Source organism: Nicotiana tabacum, chromosome 9, assembly GCF_000715075.1.
Source record: "Nicotiana tabacum cultivar K326 chromosome 9, ASM71507v2, whole genome shotgun sequence".
Taxonomy (NCBI): domain Eukaryota; kingdom Viridiplantae; phylum Streptophyta; class Magnoliopsida; order Solanales; family Solanaceae; genus Nicotiana; species Nicotiana tabacum.
In genome coordinates, this window is record NC_134088.1 from 61,744,584 (window position 1) to 61,757,024 (window position 12,441).

Consider the following 12,441-nt stretch of genomic DNA (forward strand, 5'->3'; position numbering starts at 1 on the left):
GCGGTCCATTATGCGATCGCATATCCATTTCACGGTCCGCACTTCCTTCGCAGAGTTAGCATGAAGAAATTTGGAGGGTGATTCTACGGTTCATTTCATGGTCGCAGAACTGATTTGCGGACCGCAGACCGGTCCAGGCCAGCCCAGGTTTTGAAGTCAATTTTGCGGTCCCTTTTATTGACCTCATATCTGTTCTGCGGTCCTTTCTTCGGCCATAGAGTTGTGTTCGGAGGGTCCATTTTTTATTTTTGTTACCCGACCCCATTCCTTATAAAATGACTTTGGGGTTACTTTGGCTGGGTGAAACACATATTTTAGAGAGAAGTGAGAGTATCTTAGAGAGAGAAGGAGAAGACCTAGCATATAATCATCCATTCTTGCCCCAATCTTCAAGAATCATGGAGGCCACTCACTAGACTATCACCTATCCGGGTATGTTCTTGTCCTACATCATCCATGCTAGTTTGTTTAGGGTCTAAGTAGATTGTGGTATTGGAGATAGGCCATTCATGTGACAATAAGTGGTAGTATGTGGGGTTAATGAACTATTTTGGGTAGTTTCTTGTTGAAATTGGTTGAGGGAGGAATAGATTACCATTGTAGAGATTTATAGTTAATTTTTGCATATTAGGTGTTTGACAAAATTCCTAAGAGAGTTACACCATGAGAATCCCTCTAATTATTGTCCAATTTTCGCTATCTTCCTATAGATTGATATTGTTAGAAGTGTTGGGACGTTGTAGTAACTTAAGAAAAGTTCAAATAAGGTATGTTGGCTAAACTTCTCTCTTAGAATCAAATTCCATAATGTTCCCGTAAGTTTCAAAAATGTTGGCCCATGTTCCTAATTTCCATGTTCCGAGTTGTTCCTAATAAATTCGGATATCCCAAGTAAGCGTTGTGTTGAAAGATGTATACACTCAAAATGTGTTCCAATTATTCCTATCTCATCGTGATCTCCTTCGAGAATGTGTTCGAGTATGGTTTAGGTGTTATAAATGTTATAACTTCAATTCATGTTTCAAATGAAAGTTTACTATGCTTAATTTGGGAAGAAAACCCAATGTGCTTAAAAGTCATACAGCTCATATACATATGAAACTTCTATTTCAAATCGCCATCATTGTTGGTAAACTATGATTATGTTCGAAAATAAAAGAAGTAAGAGTGAGATACAAAATGTGGCCATAGTTGTTGTAACTAGAGCCTATGGTTTGAGTTTGTGTTACAATCGTAAATAACCATAATCTCCTTTGTAATGGGTTACAATGTGTTTTGGGTTCTTATTTACCCAGGAGTTGAAACTGTGCATTGCTTTTGTAGAGAAGTAACTCAAGAATAAGTGGTGTATCACTCGTTTATGATTTTAACTTGTGCTTCAATTATTACTCATTTTGCTCCATTCTTCGGCATGGAATCCGTTGTGTTTAAAGCCTCCATTTCTAATAAACTTAAGGTTATGATTTTTGGAATATTCTATGTGTGTATGTTTATGATGGTAGTCCTTTAAAGTAAATAAATGACAGTGTGGGATATGAGTTACGACCGCCGTGCTTTGAATGGGGAATCATATGAATGTGGTTGAAAGTATTAATAAAACTATATATGGTGTGAAAGTTCAGGAGGTGAATGTATTTGTATTTCTGTTTCTTTTGTGTGCAAAACAAAATATTTTGGGAGTACCATTAGCGAACCAAGGAAGGGTGGGTCATAAGGCCCACACCCAAAACTACACGTGCTGATGTAGGAGTGGATTGTGATTATTCCTTTATCTGGGATGAGACTGAAATATTGATGTGATGAGATTATTCCCCTTAATTGGGATAAGATTGATGATAGTTGTGAATTGAAATTGATGAAGTCGACCCGCACGACATATGTGGGAAGGTGGCCTAGCCGATCGGGTAGAGATCGGACGCCATGTTGCTCGCATGGTTGTTCCTACTCTTGGTAACACCTTTCTTTTCGTATCACTTATCAATCCACATTGTTCTTGGAGAGCTGGCCTAGCTGATCGGGCGTGTTCGGACTCGGAGCTAAAACACAATGGTATATCGGTGCTAATGATCTCATAACTAGAAAAAATAATATTATTTTCATATTTTGAAAAATTATTATGTTTCAACTTGGCATTTGGATATTGTTGATTGTTACTTGCTGTTTCCATGGTTTTTCCCTTCTTATATTGGCATTCTATTTCGAAAGAGGACATTTAGCTTTACATACCAGTACTATTCTATATGTATTAACGTCCTTTTTGCCGTGGGCGCTACATCTTCAATGGATGCAGGTGATTCATCAACGGGTGGTTTTGATCCTTGTTAGCAGTTTCTCTCTATTCACCAGGTTTTGGTGAGCCCTACTCTGTTCCGGGCTTTATGTCATTTGACGTTGTATTTTGTGTTTTGAGATATAGCAGGGGCCTTGCCGCCGACACTTTCATACTACTCTTCTGTTCTACTTAGAGGTTCCATAGATAGGTTGTGGGTGGTGTTTGATGATGGGAATTAAACTAGAAGTGTTGATATTTCACAAACATATTTTTCATCATATCTATAAACTTGTAATATTTTGAAAATCATAAATGAATACCCTTTTGAGTAAAGGAAAAAGAATGTGAAACACTTGGCTCTTCTCATGTCTATCACTTGTATTGACTCTTGTATTGTTAATAATAGGCAAGGTTGGATAGAAGGCATCTAGCAGGCTTGCTTAACCGGAGTATCTCGGTTGAGCGCCAGTCGCGCTCCCCAAGTTTGGGGCGTGATATGAAGGGAATATGCCGTTAAAAGGTCTCTTTGGCCGACCTGAATTGGCCCCTTTTTGGACATATGTAGTCCTCTCATTTAAGCAAGTAGGTGAAATACCTACTTGTCACCTAGCAGTCTGCGCAGTCTTGCAAAAATGCATATATCTCTATACTCTGACATCGTATTGACAAATGGTTTAATGCGTTAGAAAATAGACTCATAGATTTTTAATTTGATTGATGGATCACCCCATAAATCTAAGTATATTGGGATAAAATTGCAGTGACATTTGACCCAAGTTTTAGTAAAACTTATGAACTTAACTTGTGATGACTTTCATCGATGTTTGTTCCACAACTCGCTTGACTTCAAAACTTAACACATGAATATAATAATACTAAAATAAATCATAACATAACCCACTTATCATGTTAAGAACCCTAGTCTCACCCCAAAGGTACGGGTTATAACAATACCAACTTGTCGACTTTCGATTAAACATTATTTTCTTCAATTCCTTTAGCTTCTGAACCTTCCAACCCTCTTTGTACTTGTTTTTCATGATCTTCAATACTTGTAACCTCTGAGGTAACATGATAACTTACTTTATATACTTTAAAAGATGATCTCATTTATGGTCTTACATTAGTTTGCTTACGATGCTCATTTACATACGAAAATATGGGGTGTAACATCATTCCCCCCTTAGGAACATTCGTCCTCGAATGTTTACTCTTAGATACTTTGGAAACTTTTGCCAGAGTCTCCTCCGTGCACTAGACTAAAACCAACCTGCATGCAGCCAAAAAACATACTATAGGTGCCACACATGGCCAATGTCCATAAATAGCAACACTTGGCCTCACATGACTGTCAATCATAAATACTGAAAGTTAAAAATAAGAGCTTACATAAAGACCTACTGGCCTGAATAGAGTTGTGCTGAAGTATCCTATCTCGAGCCATATCTTCAGTTTGAAATAGAAGGGGGTATTTAGACTTCATTTCTTCCTCCGCTTCCCACGTCATCTCTTTCGCATTCTTGCTTCTTTATAAAACTTTAACGAAGGCTACCTCCTTGATTCGTAGTTTCCATATTTGTCGGTCTAAGATGGCAACTGGAACTTCCTCGTAAGATAAGTCCTCCGTGATCTGTATATCATTAGTGGGCACCACTCGGGTAGGATCGCCAATACATTTCTGTGGCATAGATACGTGAAACAACTGGATGGACAAACTCCAATTCTGAGGGCAAATCTAACACATAAGCTACTCGGCCCACTCTTCGAGTAATTCTATAAGGCCCAATATATCGTGGGCTAAGCTTGTCTTTCTTGCCAAACCTCATCACACCCTTCATAGGCGATACCTTTAAGAATACCCAGTCATCAAACATGAACTCTAACTCTCATTGCCACACGTCAGAATATGACTTCTGACGACTCTAAGTTGTCAACAATCACTCCTATATAATCTTTACTTTCTCTTCGGCCTGCTGAACCAAGTATGGCCCATGTAACCCAGATTCTCCACCATCAAACCACCCTATAGGATATCTGCACTTACGCCCATACAAAGCCTCGTACATAGCCATCTGGATACTGGAGAGGTAATTGTTATAATATGAAAACTCAATAAGAGGTTGATGCTCATCCCAACTTCTTTTAAAATCCAACACACATGCTCGTAACATATCCTCGAGCGTTTGAATTGTGTGCTCAACTTGTCCATCAGTCTGTGGATGAAAGGTTATGTTGAGATTCACTTGACTCCCTAGACCTCTCTGAAATGACCTTCAGAAATAATCATTTTTGTAAACTGGGTCCCACGGTCAGATATAATAAATACTAGTACTCCGTGTAGCCACACTATCTCCTCAATATATAACTTCGCATAATCTTCGGTTGTATATGTAGATCTGACCACTAGGAAATGGGCTAATTTTGTGAGCCTATCGACTATCACCCATATATAATCGAACTTACGATGAGAACAAGGCAAACCCGTGACAGAGTGTATGTTTATCGCCTACCATTTCCACGTCGGGATCTCTATAGTATGCATTATCCCTCCGAGCTTCTGGTGCTCTACTTTCACCTGCTGGAAACTAGGACATTGGGTGATAAACTCATCAATGTTCTTCTTCATATCGTTGCTCCAATACACATCCTTAGAGTCATGATACATCTTCGTCGACCCAGGATGAATGGAGTACCACAAATAATGTGCCTCAGACAAAATCGTGTCTCGTAGCCCTGCTACATCTGAGACATACAGACGATCCCTATATCTGAGAACCCCATCTTCCTTTAGCTCTAACAGCGGCTTCTTCTGCTGCGGAACTCGCTCTCTCAACTAAACCAACTCTGGGTCCTTGTACTGCCTTTCATTTACTTCAGAGTCTATTTTGCAGTGTTTTGGAGCACAACTCCACCATTGTCAGAATCTACTACCCAACCCCTAGCCAATTGAAGAAGCTCTCTAGCGAATTCTCTTATCTCATTCTCTACATGTGCTAAGCTACCCAGAGATCGACGATTTAAGGCATCAGTTACAATATTAGCTTTCCCTAGATTGTAGAGAATGTTAACGTCATAATCTTTTAATAACTCTAGCTATCGCCTCTGTCACAAATTCAACTCCTTTTGCTTGAAGATATATTGCGGGTTTTTATGATCTGTAAATACATCCACATGAACGCCATATAAAAAATATCTCCATATCCTAAGTGCATAGACAACCGCATATAACTCAAGGTTGTTGATCAGATAATTCCTCTCATGCATCCTCAACTTCCTTGAATCGTACGCAACTACTTTCCCATGTTGCATCAGGACACATCCTAACCTGATGCCTGAGGCATCACAATACCCGGCATAACCCTCTAGACCCTATGGAAGTGTTAGAACTGGCGCTGAGGTCAACCTGTTCTTAAGCTCTTAAAAACTCCACTCGCAAGCGTCTGTCTACTGAAACATAGTTGCTTTCAGTGTCAAATTCGTGAATGGTGCCGAAAGGGAAGAAAAACCCTCTATGAACCTCCGCTAGTATCATGCTAAGCCTAGAAAGCTACGAACCTCTATCTGAGTGGTAAGTCTAGGCCAGGATTTTACGGCCTCAATATTCTGAGTGTCTACCTTTATACCTTCATCGGATACAATATGCCAAGAATGCTACAGACTTCAACTAGAAGTCACATTTAGAAAACGTAGCATACAACTTACGATAACAGAGGGTTTGGAGTACCGCTCGCAACTGGTTCGTATGCGCCTCCTTTGAACGTTAATAAACCAGAATCTCATCAATAAATAATATCACGAACATATCTAAAAATGTCCAAAATATGCTATTCATCAGGTCTATAAATACAGCCGGGTGTATTTTTCAACTCGAAGGACATGACAAGGAACTCGAAGTGGCCATATGTAACGACCCGACATGTTATTTTGTCTATTTTAGCCCTGATCCCCTATTTATTGCCTCCTCTATATTATATTGTGGTTACGTGACTTGCTGGAGTGTTTGGTTTTGGTTCCGGGGGAATTTCAGAGTAAAATGGGACATATAGTCCCTAAGTCAAAGCTTTAAGTTGAAAGGGTTGACCGTAGTTTGACTTTTATGTAGACGACTCTGGAATGGAGTTTTGATGGTCTAATAGCTACGAATGGTAATTTTGGACTTAGGATCATGCTCGGATATTAATTTGTAGGTACGTAGGTCGTTTCTGTGTGAATTGGCGAAAGTTAGAAAGTTGAAGTTTTGGAAGGTTGGGAAGTCTAATCAGGAGTTGACTTTATTGATATCAGGGTCAGATTTCAATTCCGAAAGTTGGAATAGATCCGTCATGTCATTTATGACTTGAGTCCAAAATTTGATGTCAATTGGAGTTGTTTTGGTATGAATCGGCATTGGTTTCGGAATTCGGAAGTTCATAGCTTCATAAGCTTGATTGACCGTTGTTTTATGTAATATGTGGCCCCGGGTAGGTATTCTATGTGTTTTGGAACTTGTTGGTATATTCAGAAGGGGTCCCGGGGGGCCCCGGGTGTCGTTCGGATTAAATCAGGATCAATTTTGGACTTAGCCTCATTGCTGAAGTCCCAGGCTTGCTGGTGTTATCGCACCTATGTAGGGATTGACCGCATGTGCAGAATCGTGGGTGCAGAAGATGAAGCGCAGAAGCAAAAAGGAGAGCCCAGGGCTGGGCTCGCAGGTGCGGACACCAGGGAACAGGTGCGCCTCTGCAGGCTCGGGCATTTTTTCCGTAGAAGCAGAATTTGGGAAGGGCCTTTTGGCAGGAACCGCAAATGCGGTAGATTCTCTGCAGAAGAGGGCTTACTGGTGCGATCCATGGTCCATAGAAGAGGAATCCCTGAAGTTAAGTGGGAACCGCACCTGCGATGGTTTTTCCGCAGGTGGAGCGTCACATATGCAGCCCCTTGCCCACAGAAGCTAGATCACTCGGCAGAAAAAGACCTAAGTCGGGGGTTTGATTTCATAATCTATTTTATGACTTAGAGACCTTGGTGCGAGGCGATGTTTCGGCATATTTTCAAGGAAAACATTGGGGGTAACTAGATATCTGTTAAATTACAACAATCTATTGTTGTTTTTATAATTTAATTAGTGTTTTGAGTTGGAAATTGGGGAAATATTTGTGAAACTTCTTAGGCTAAAATTTGGGGATTTGAAAGGTGATTTGAGGTCAGATATGAGTAATTCTTGTATGATTGGACTCGTTAATGCGTGTTCGGATTTTGTAATTCTTGTCGAGTTTCGAGATGCGGGAGCGGGCTATCTTTTTGAGTTGACGTTTTATTTATTTGCAAAGATCATAATTTTTGTTGTTCGAAATAGTTTCTTATAGTTTATATTTATAGTATGAAGTTGTTTTGGCTAGATTTGAGCCTTCCAGAGTTGGATAATCGAGGGAAAGGCCTACTAGTGGATTGAGTAGCGTGTTTTGAGGTATATGTCTTGCCTAACTTTGTGTGGGGGAATTACCCCTTAGGATTGGTATTGTTTTGTGATAGTTGTGATGTGTGAAAGCCGTGTACACAAGGTGACGAGTGTGTACACAAGCGAAATATGGACATTTACCGATTTTAGCTATGTAGATTCCATTCATGTCTTAATTATGTTATCTTATCATGTTACATTCATCATCAATAGCCTATTTTAACATGCTCTACTTGTCTTATCTCTTACTTCTTAATTACTCTACATGTTTAGTTGAGGTTTTTGTTTCCTTTTTTCCATATTCATTATTTAACCGTTGTATTCTTTACTTGAAGTTGTTATTCTTGGAATATCTTATTGTTAAAACTGGTGTTTAGTTATAAAGGTCGTGATTCATATTGAGGCAAAGTGTTAAGTTGTGAAATACTATTCCGTCAAGTTATTCACTTCCGATTGTTATAGTTGAGACTCTTGTGTGCATTGTGGTTGAGCTATGGGCTCTTTATTATGAAAACTCTGTTATTGTTGATTTGTTTGGCAAGTTGTGATATTGGGCACTTGAGGTGCGATTTGTGATACATTGTGATACTGATACGCATGCGGTGGTATAAGGTTTGGGGTTGAAATGCATGTATTGAGATAAGGTGGGCTTGATACGCGTGGCTAGTAGTGGAACTACTAGAAGTCATGTGGTGTGATAAGGGGGGCTAAAAAGCGAGATTCTATTTCGGGAAAATGATTTTCAAAACTAAATGCAAGGCTCTTGCGGTGATATAAGGAAAGACTGTGAATTATTCTTCTGATTTGAGCCTATGAGGCGATACCTCGGTAGTGACTCTTGTTGGTATTTCTCTATTGCTACACTTGTTTTTTCATAATTTCTGTTTCTATTGCTACACTTTACTTTGGTTGTATTGTTTCCTTAGCATAACATTCCCTATTTTTCTCCGTGTTGTATTATTTGCTTTAGTTCCGTGTTCCTAAACTTGATATGCTATTTGTTGTTTCAATTTCATTACTATCATTACTAGACTGCCATACACTAGTACAATTTTTGTTATTTATTCCAGTAGGGCCATGACCTGACTTCGTCACTACTCTACCGAGGTTAGGCTCGGCACTTATGGGGTACCGCTGTGGTGTACTCATGCTACGCTTCTGCACATCCTTTTGTGCAGATCCAAGTACCTCCTATCAGCCTAGGTATTAGCGGGAGCTCAGCTGCGGAGACCTCAAGGTATACCTACTGGCGTCCGCATGCCTCGGAGTCCCCCTCTACGTAGATCATTTTATTTCTTTATCCTTTATTAGACAATGATGTATATAAATATTTAGTATCACTTCATAGAGCTTATGACTTGTATTTCGCCAGGTTTTGGGCAATTATATATATGCTGAGTTCTGGAGATTTTCTTAAATTAGATTTTGAGTATTGAGACTTTAATTATTATTTAAGTTATTTTGCATGAATGTTAGGGTTACCTTGTTTTAGAGACTAGGTGCCATTACGATATCCTACGGAGGGAAATTGGGGTCGTGACACCATATTGGGTTCTGAAGGCAGTCTTCGGAATGTCTTTCTCCCGAACTCTGACCTGGTGGTACCGCGACCTCAAATCTATCTTTGAAAAGCATCTAGCCCTCTGCAACTGATCAAACAAGTCATCGATCCTTGGAAGTGGATACTTATTCTTAATAGTTACGTTGTTCAGCTGCCTATAATCGATACACATCCTCAGCTAGCCATCTTTCTTCCGCACAAACAGTACTAGTGCACCCCAAGGTGAGGTACTGGGCCTGATGAAACATTTCTCCATCAAATCTTGTAACTGCTCCTTCAACTGCTTCAATTCGGTAGGTGCCATTCTATACGGATGGATGGATACTGGTTGAGTTCCCGGAAGCAAATCAATGCTAAAATCAATCTCTCACTCTGGATGAATACCTGGAAGCTCATTGGAAACACATCTACATACTCTTTGACTACTGGAATAAACTGAAGTGCAGGTATCTCGCCATCTACATCTCTAACTCGCACAATATGATAAATGCATCCCTTTGTGATCATTTCCCCCACATTCAGATAGGAAATAAACCTACCTCTGGGTGTCGTTGTATTACCTACACATTCAAGGACTGGCTCACCCGTAAAATGAAATCTGGCTTCCTTTGCTCAGCAATCAACTGTGGCATAGCAAGCTGCCAAGCAGTCCATGCCCATGATAGCATCAAAATCCATCATCTCTAGCTCAACTAGATCGGTTGAGGTATGACAACTACAAACTGTTACCGTAGATCCTAGTAAACCCATCTAGCAATAATCGGTTCTCCGACTGGTGTAGATACCGCAAAAAGATCACATAGTATTTCATGAACTATACCAAACTTCCCCCCGACAAATGGGGTAATATACGATAAAGTAGATCCTGGATCTATCAAGGCATAAGCATCGTAAGAGAAAATGCTCAATATACCTATCACAACATCTGGTGAAGACTCCAAATCCTGTCGACCTGCTAAGGCATAGATACTGTTCTGATTACCGCCTAAACTGGAACCTCTACCTCTGCCTTGACCACTACCAGCCTAAGACTGAGACTCGCACCCTGAAGGATGCACAGACATAGATGATCCTGTTGTTGAACTTGTTGGTTATGCCATACCCCCAGAATCTCTATTTGGGCAATCTCGCATCTTATGCCCCGGACGACCACATGTATAGCAAGCGTCGGAACCTTTTCGACATTGGCCTAGGTGTGCTTCACCACAGATGTCACACCACAGTGGAAATGACATTGTCTGCCCTGAACCTCATTGTCGTTGCAAACCCGATGCCGTGAGATCTCACCTGGTCCTCACTGAGCATATTGGTCAAACCTGTAACCCTGTAACTGGGGCGGTGGAGGCTTAGGTGGCTGTCCGAAGTACTAGGGCCTATAACTACCCCGAGACTGCTCCTAATACCTGGAAAATCTCATCCTCTTACACTGCCCTTGCTCACTCCTCTCTATACCCTACTGCCGACGCCTGCAATACAATGTTGGCACATGCCTCAGTCAACTCTGGAGCCAACCTTGCAATAAACTTGAGGATCCTGTCCCGCATGGTAGCAACTATGGATGGAGCATATCTGGCCAATGAGTCGAAACAGAGACTATACTCTTGAACGCTTTTATTGCCCTGCTTGAGGGCTAGAAACTGATCAACTTGAGCCTGTCGGATCTCCCGTAGTAATTACTGGTCAAGGAAGGCATCTAAAAAATTCTCCCAAAAAGCTAGAAGTGCATCACTTCCCCTGGACCTCTCCCATCCCTCATACCAAAGGATGACTATATCTCGGAGTCAAAAAGCTGCTACCTCAGCTGCCTCTTTCTCCGTGGCATGCAGAAACCGAAAGATCCTGTGAAGCTGATCTATGAAATCCTACGAGTCCTTCCTCTGATCTGTCCTGTGAACTCTGGGGGACTCAAGGTAATAAAATCTAAGACCCTTGAATTCCCATACCCGTGAACTAGCTGATACCCTAGCATGTTGCTGGGTAGCTACCAACTGTGTCAACAAATGCACCGCACTCCTCAATTCCCGATCTTATGGAGTTGGGTAGCTACCAACTGTGTCAACAAATGCACCGCACTCCTCAACTGTGTCAACTGAGTAGGGGTCTCGCCTTGGGCCTCAGACTGGGGCCCATCTACTGGGGGTACCCTACTGGCCCCCTCACCCACTGTTGTATCTCTCCTCTGACTAGCCGTAGTCTTCCTAGTCACCGTCATCTCTGTATGCAAACACAAACATCAACATCAACTTGTCACGACCCAATTTTCCCTTCGTTTTGTATCATGATGGCACCTAGTAAGGCTAACATTAATTGAAACAACAACATTATTTAAATAACATCTAACAAGTTAAATAGAAATCTCTTACAGTTCCCAAAATCGGTAGTACAAGTCATAAGCTTTACAGAGTTTGCTAAAATTTCTAAATACAACTCTTTGGAAATAGGTATAACAGTGTGAATACAAAATATGAAGGTGACTCTGAAGCCTGCGAACACAACAACAGGTTTACCTTGAGTCTCCACAGCAACTATCCGCACATCTAGCTTACCAACTCCTAAATACCCTGTAGTTCCCTGGTTATATAATGCGGCGCACAACACATCTATAAACATGACCCTACTAGACACGACTTGTAGACTCCCTAGGATAGAAGTGCTTTGATACCAAGTTTGTCATGCCCCAGACCTGGGGGGGGAGAGGGACTGGCACCCGGTGCCTCACTTAATAGAGCGTACCAACTTGAGACTGAGGGACTCTGAATATACAATGTCATACTTTGGCCATAGGGCCACATTGCAAGACAATTTGTGAAACAAAATATATAACTGAACGGAAACTAACTCTTACTGAACATCAATATAAAGCTAGGACGACAAGGCCGTCGTAACTACTACAACTGACAAACCAAAACAAATATACATACAAGGCCTACAAGCCCAGCATACTGCATTGACTGATAGGATATGTCTACAAGCCTCTACTGATGGATATACTGTGGTCGGAACAGGGCCCCGACCTACCCATAATATATATATATATATATATATATATATATATATATATATATATATATATATATATATATATATATATATATATACACACACACACACACACACACACACACACACACACACACACTCCAAAGGACATGGATCTTACTGATCAAGTAG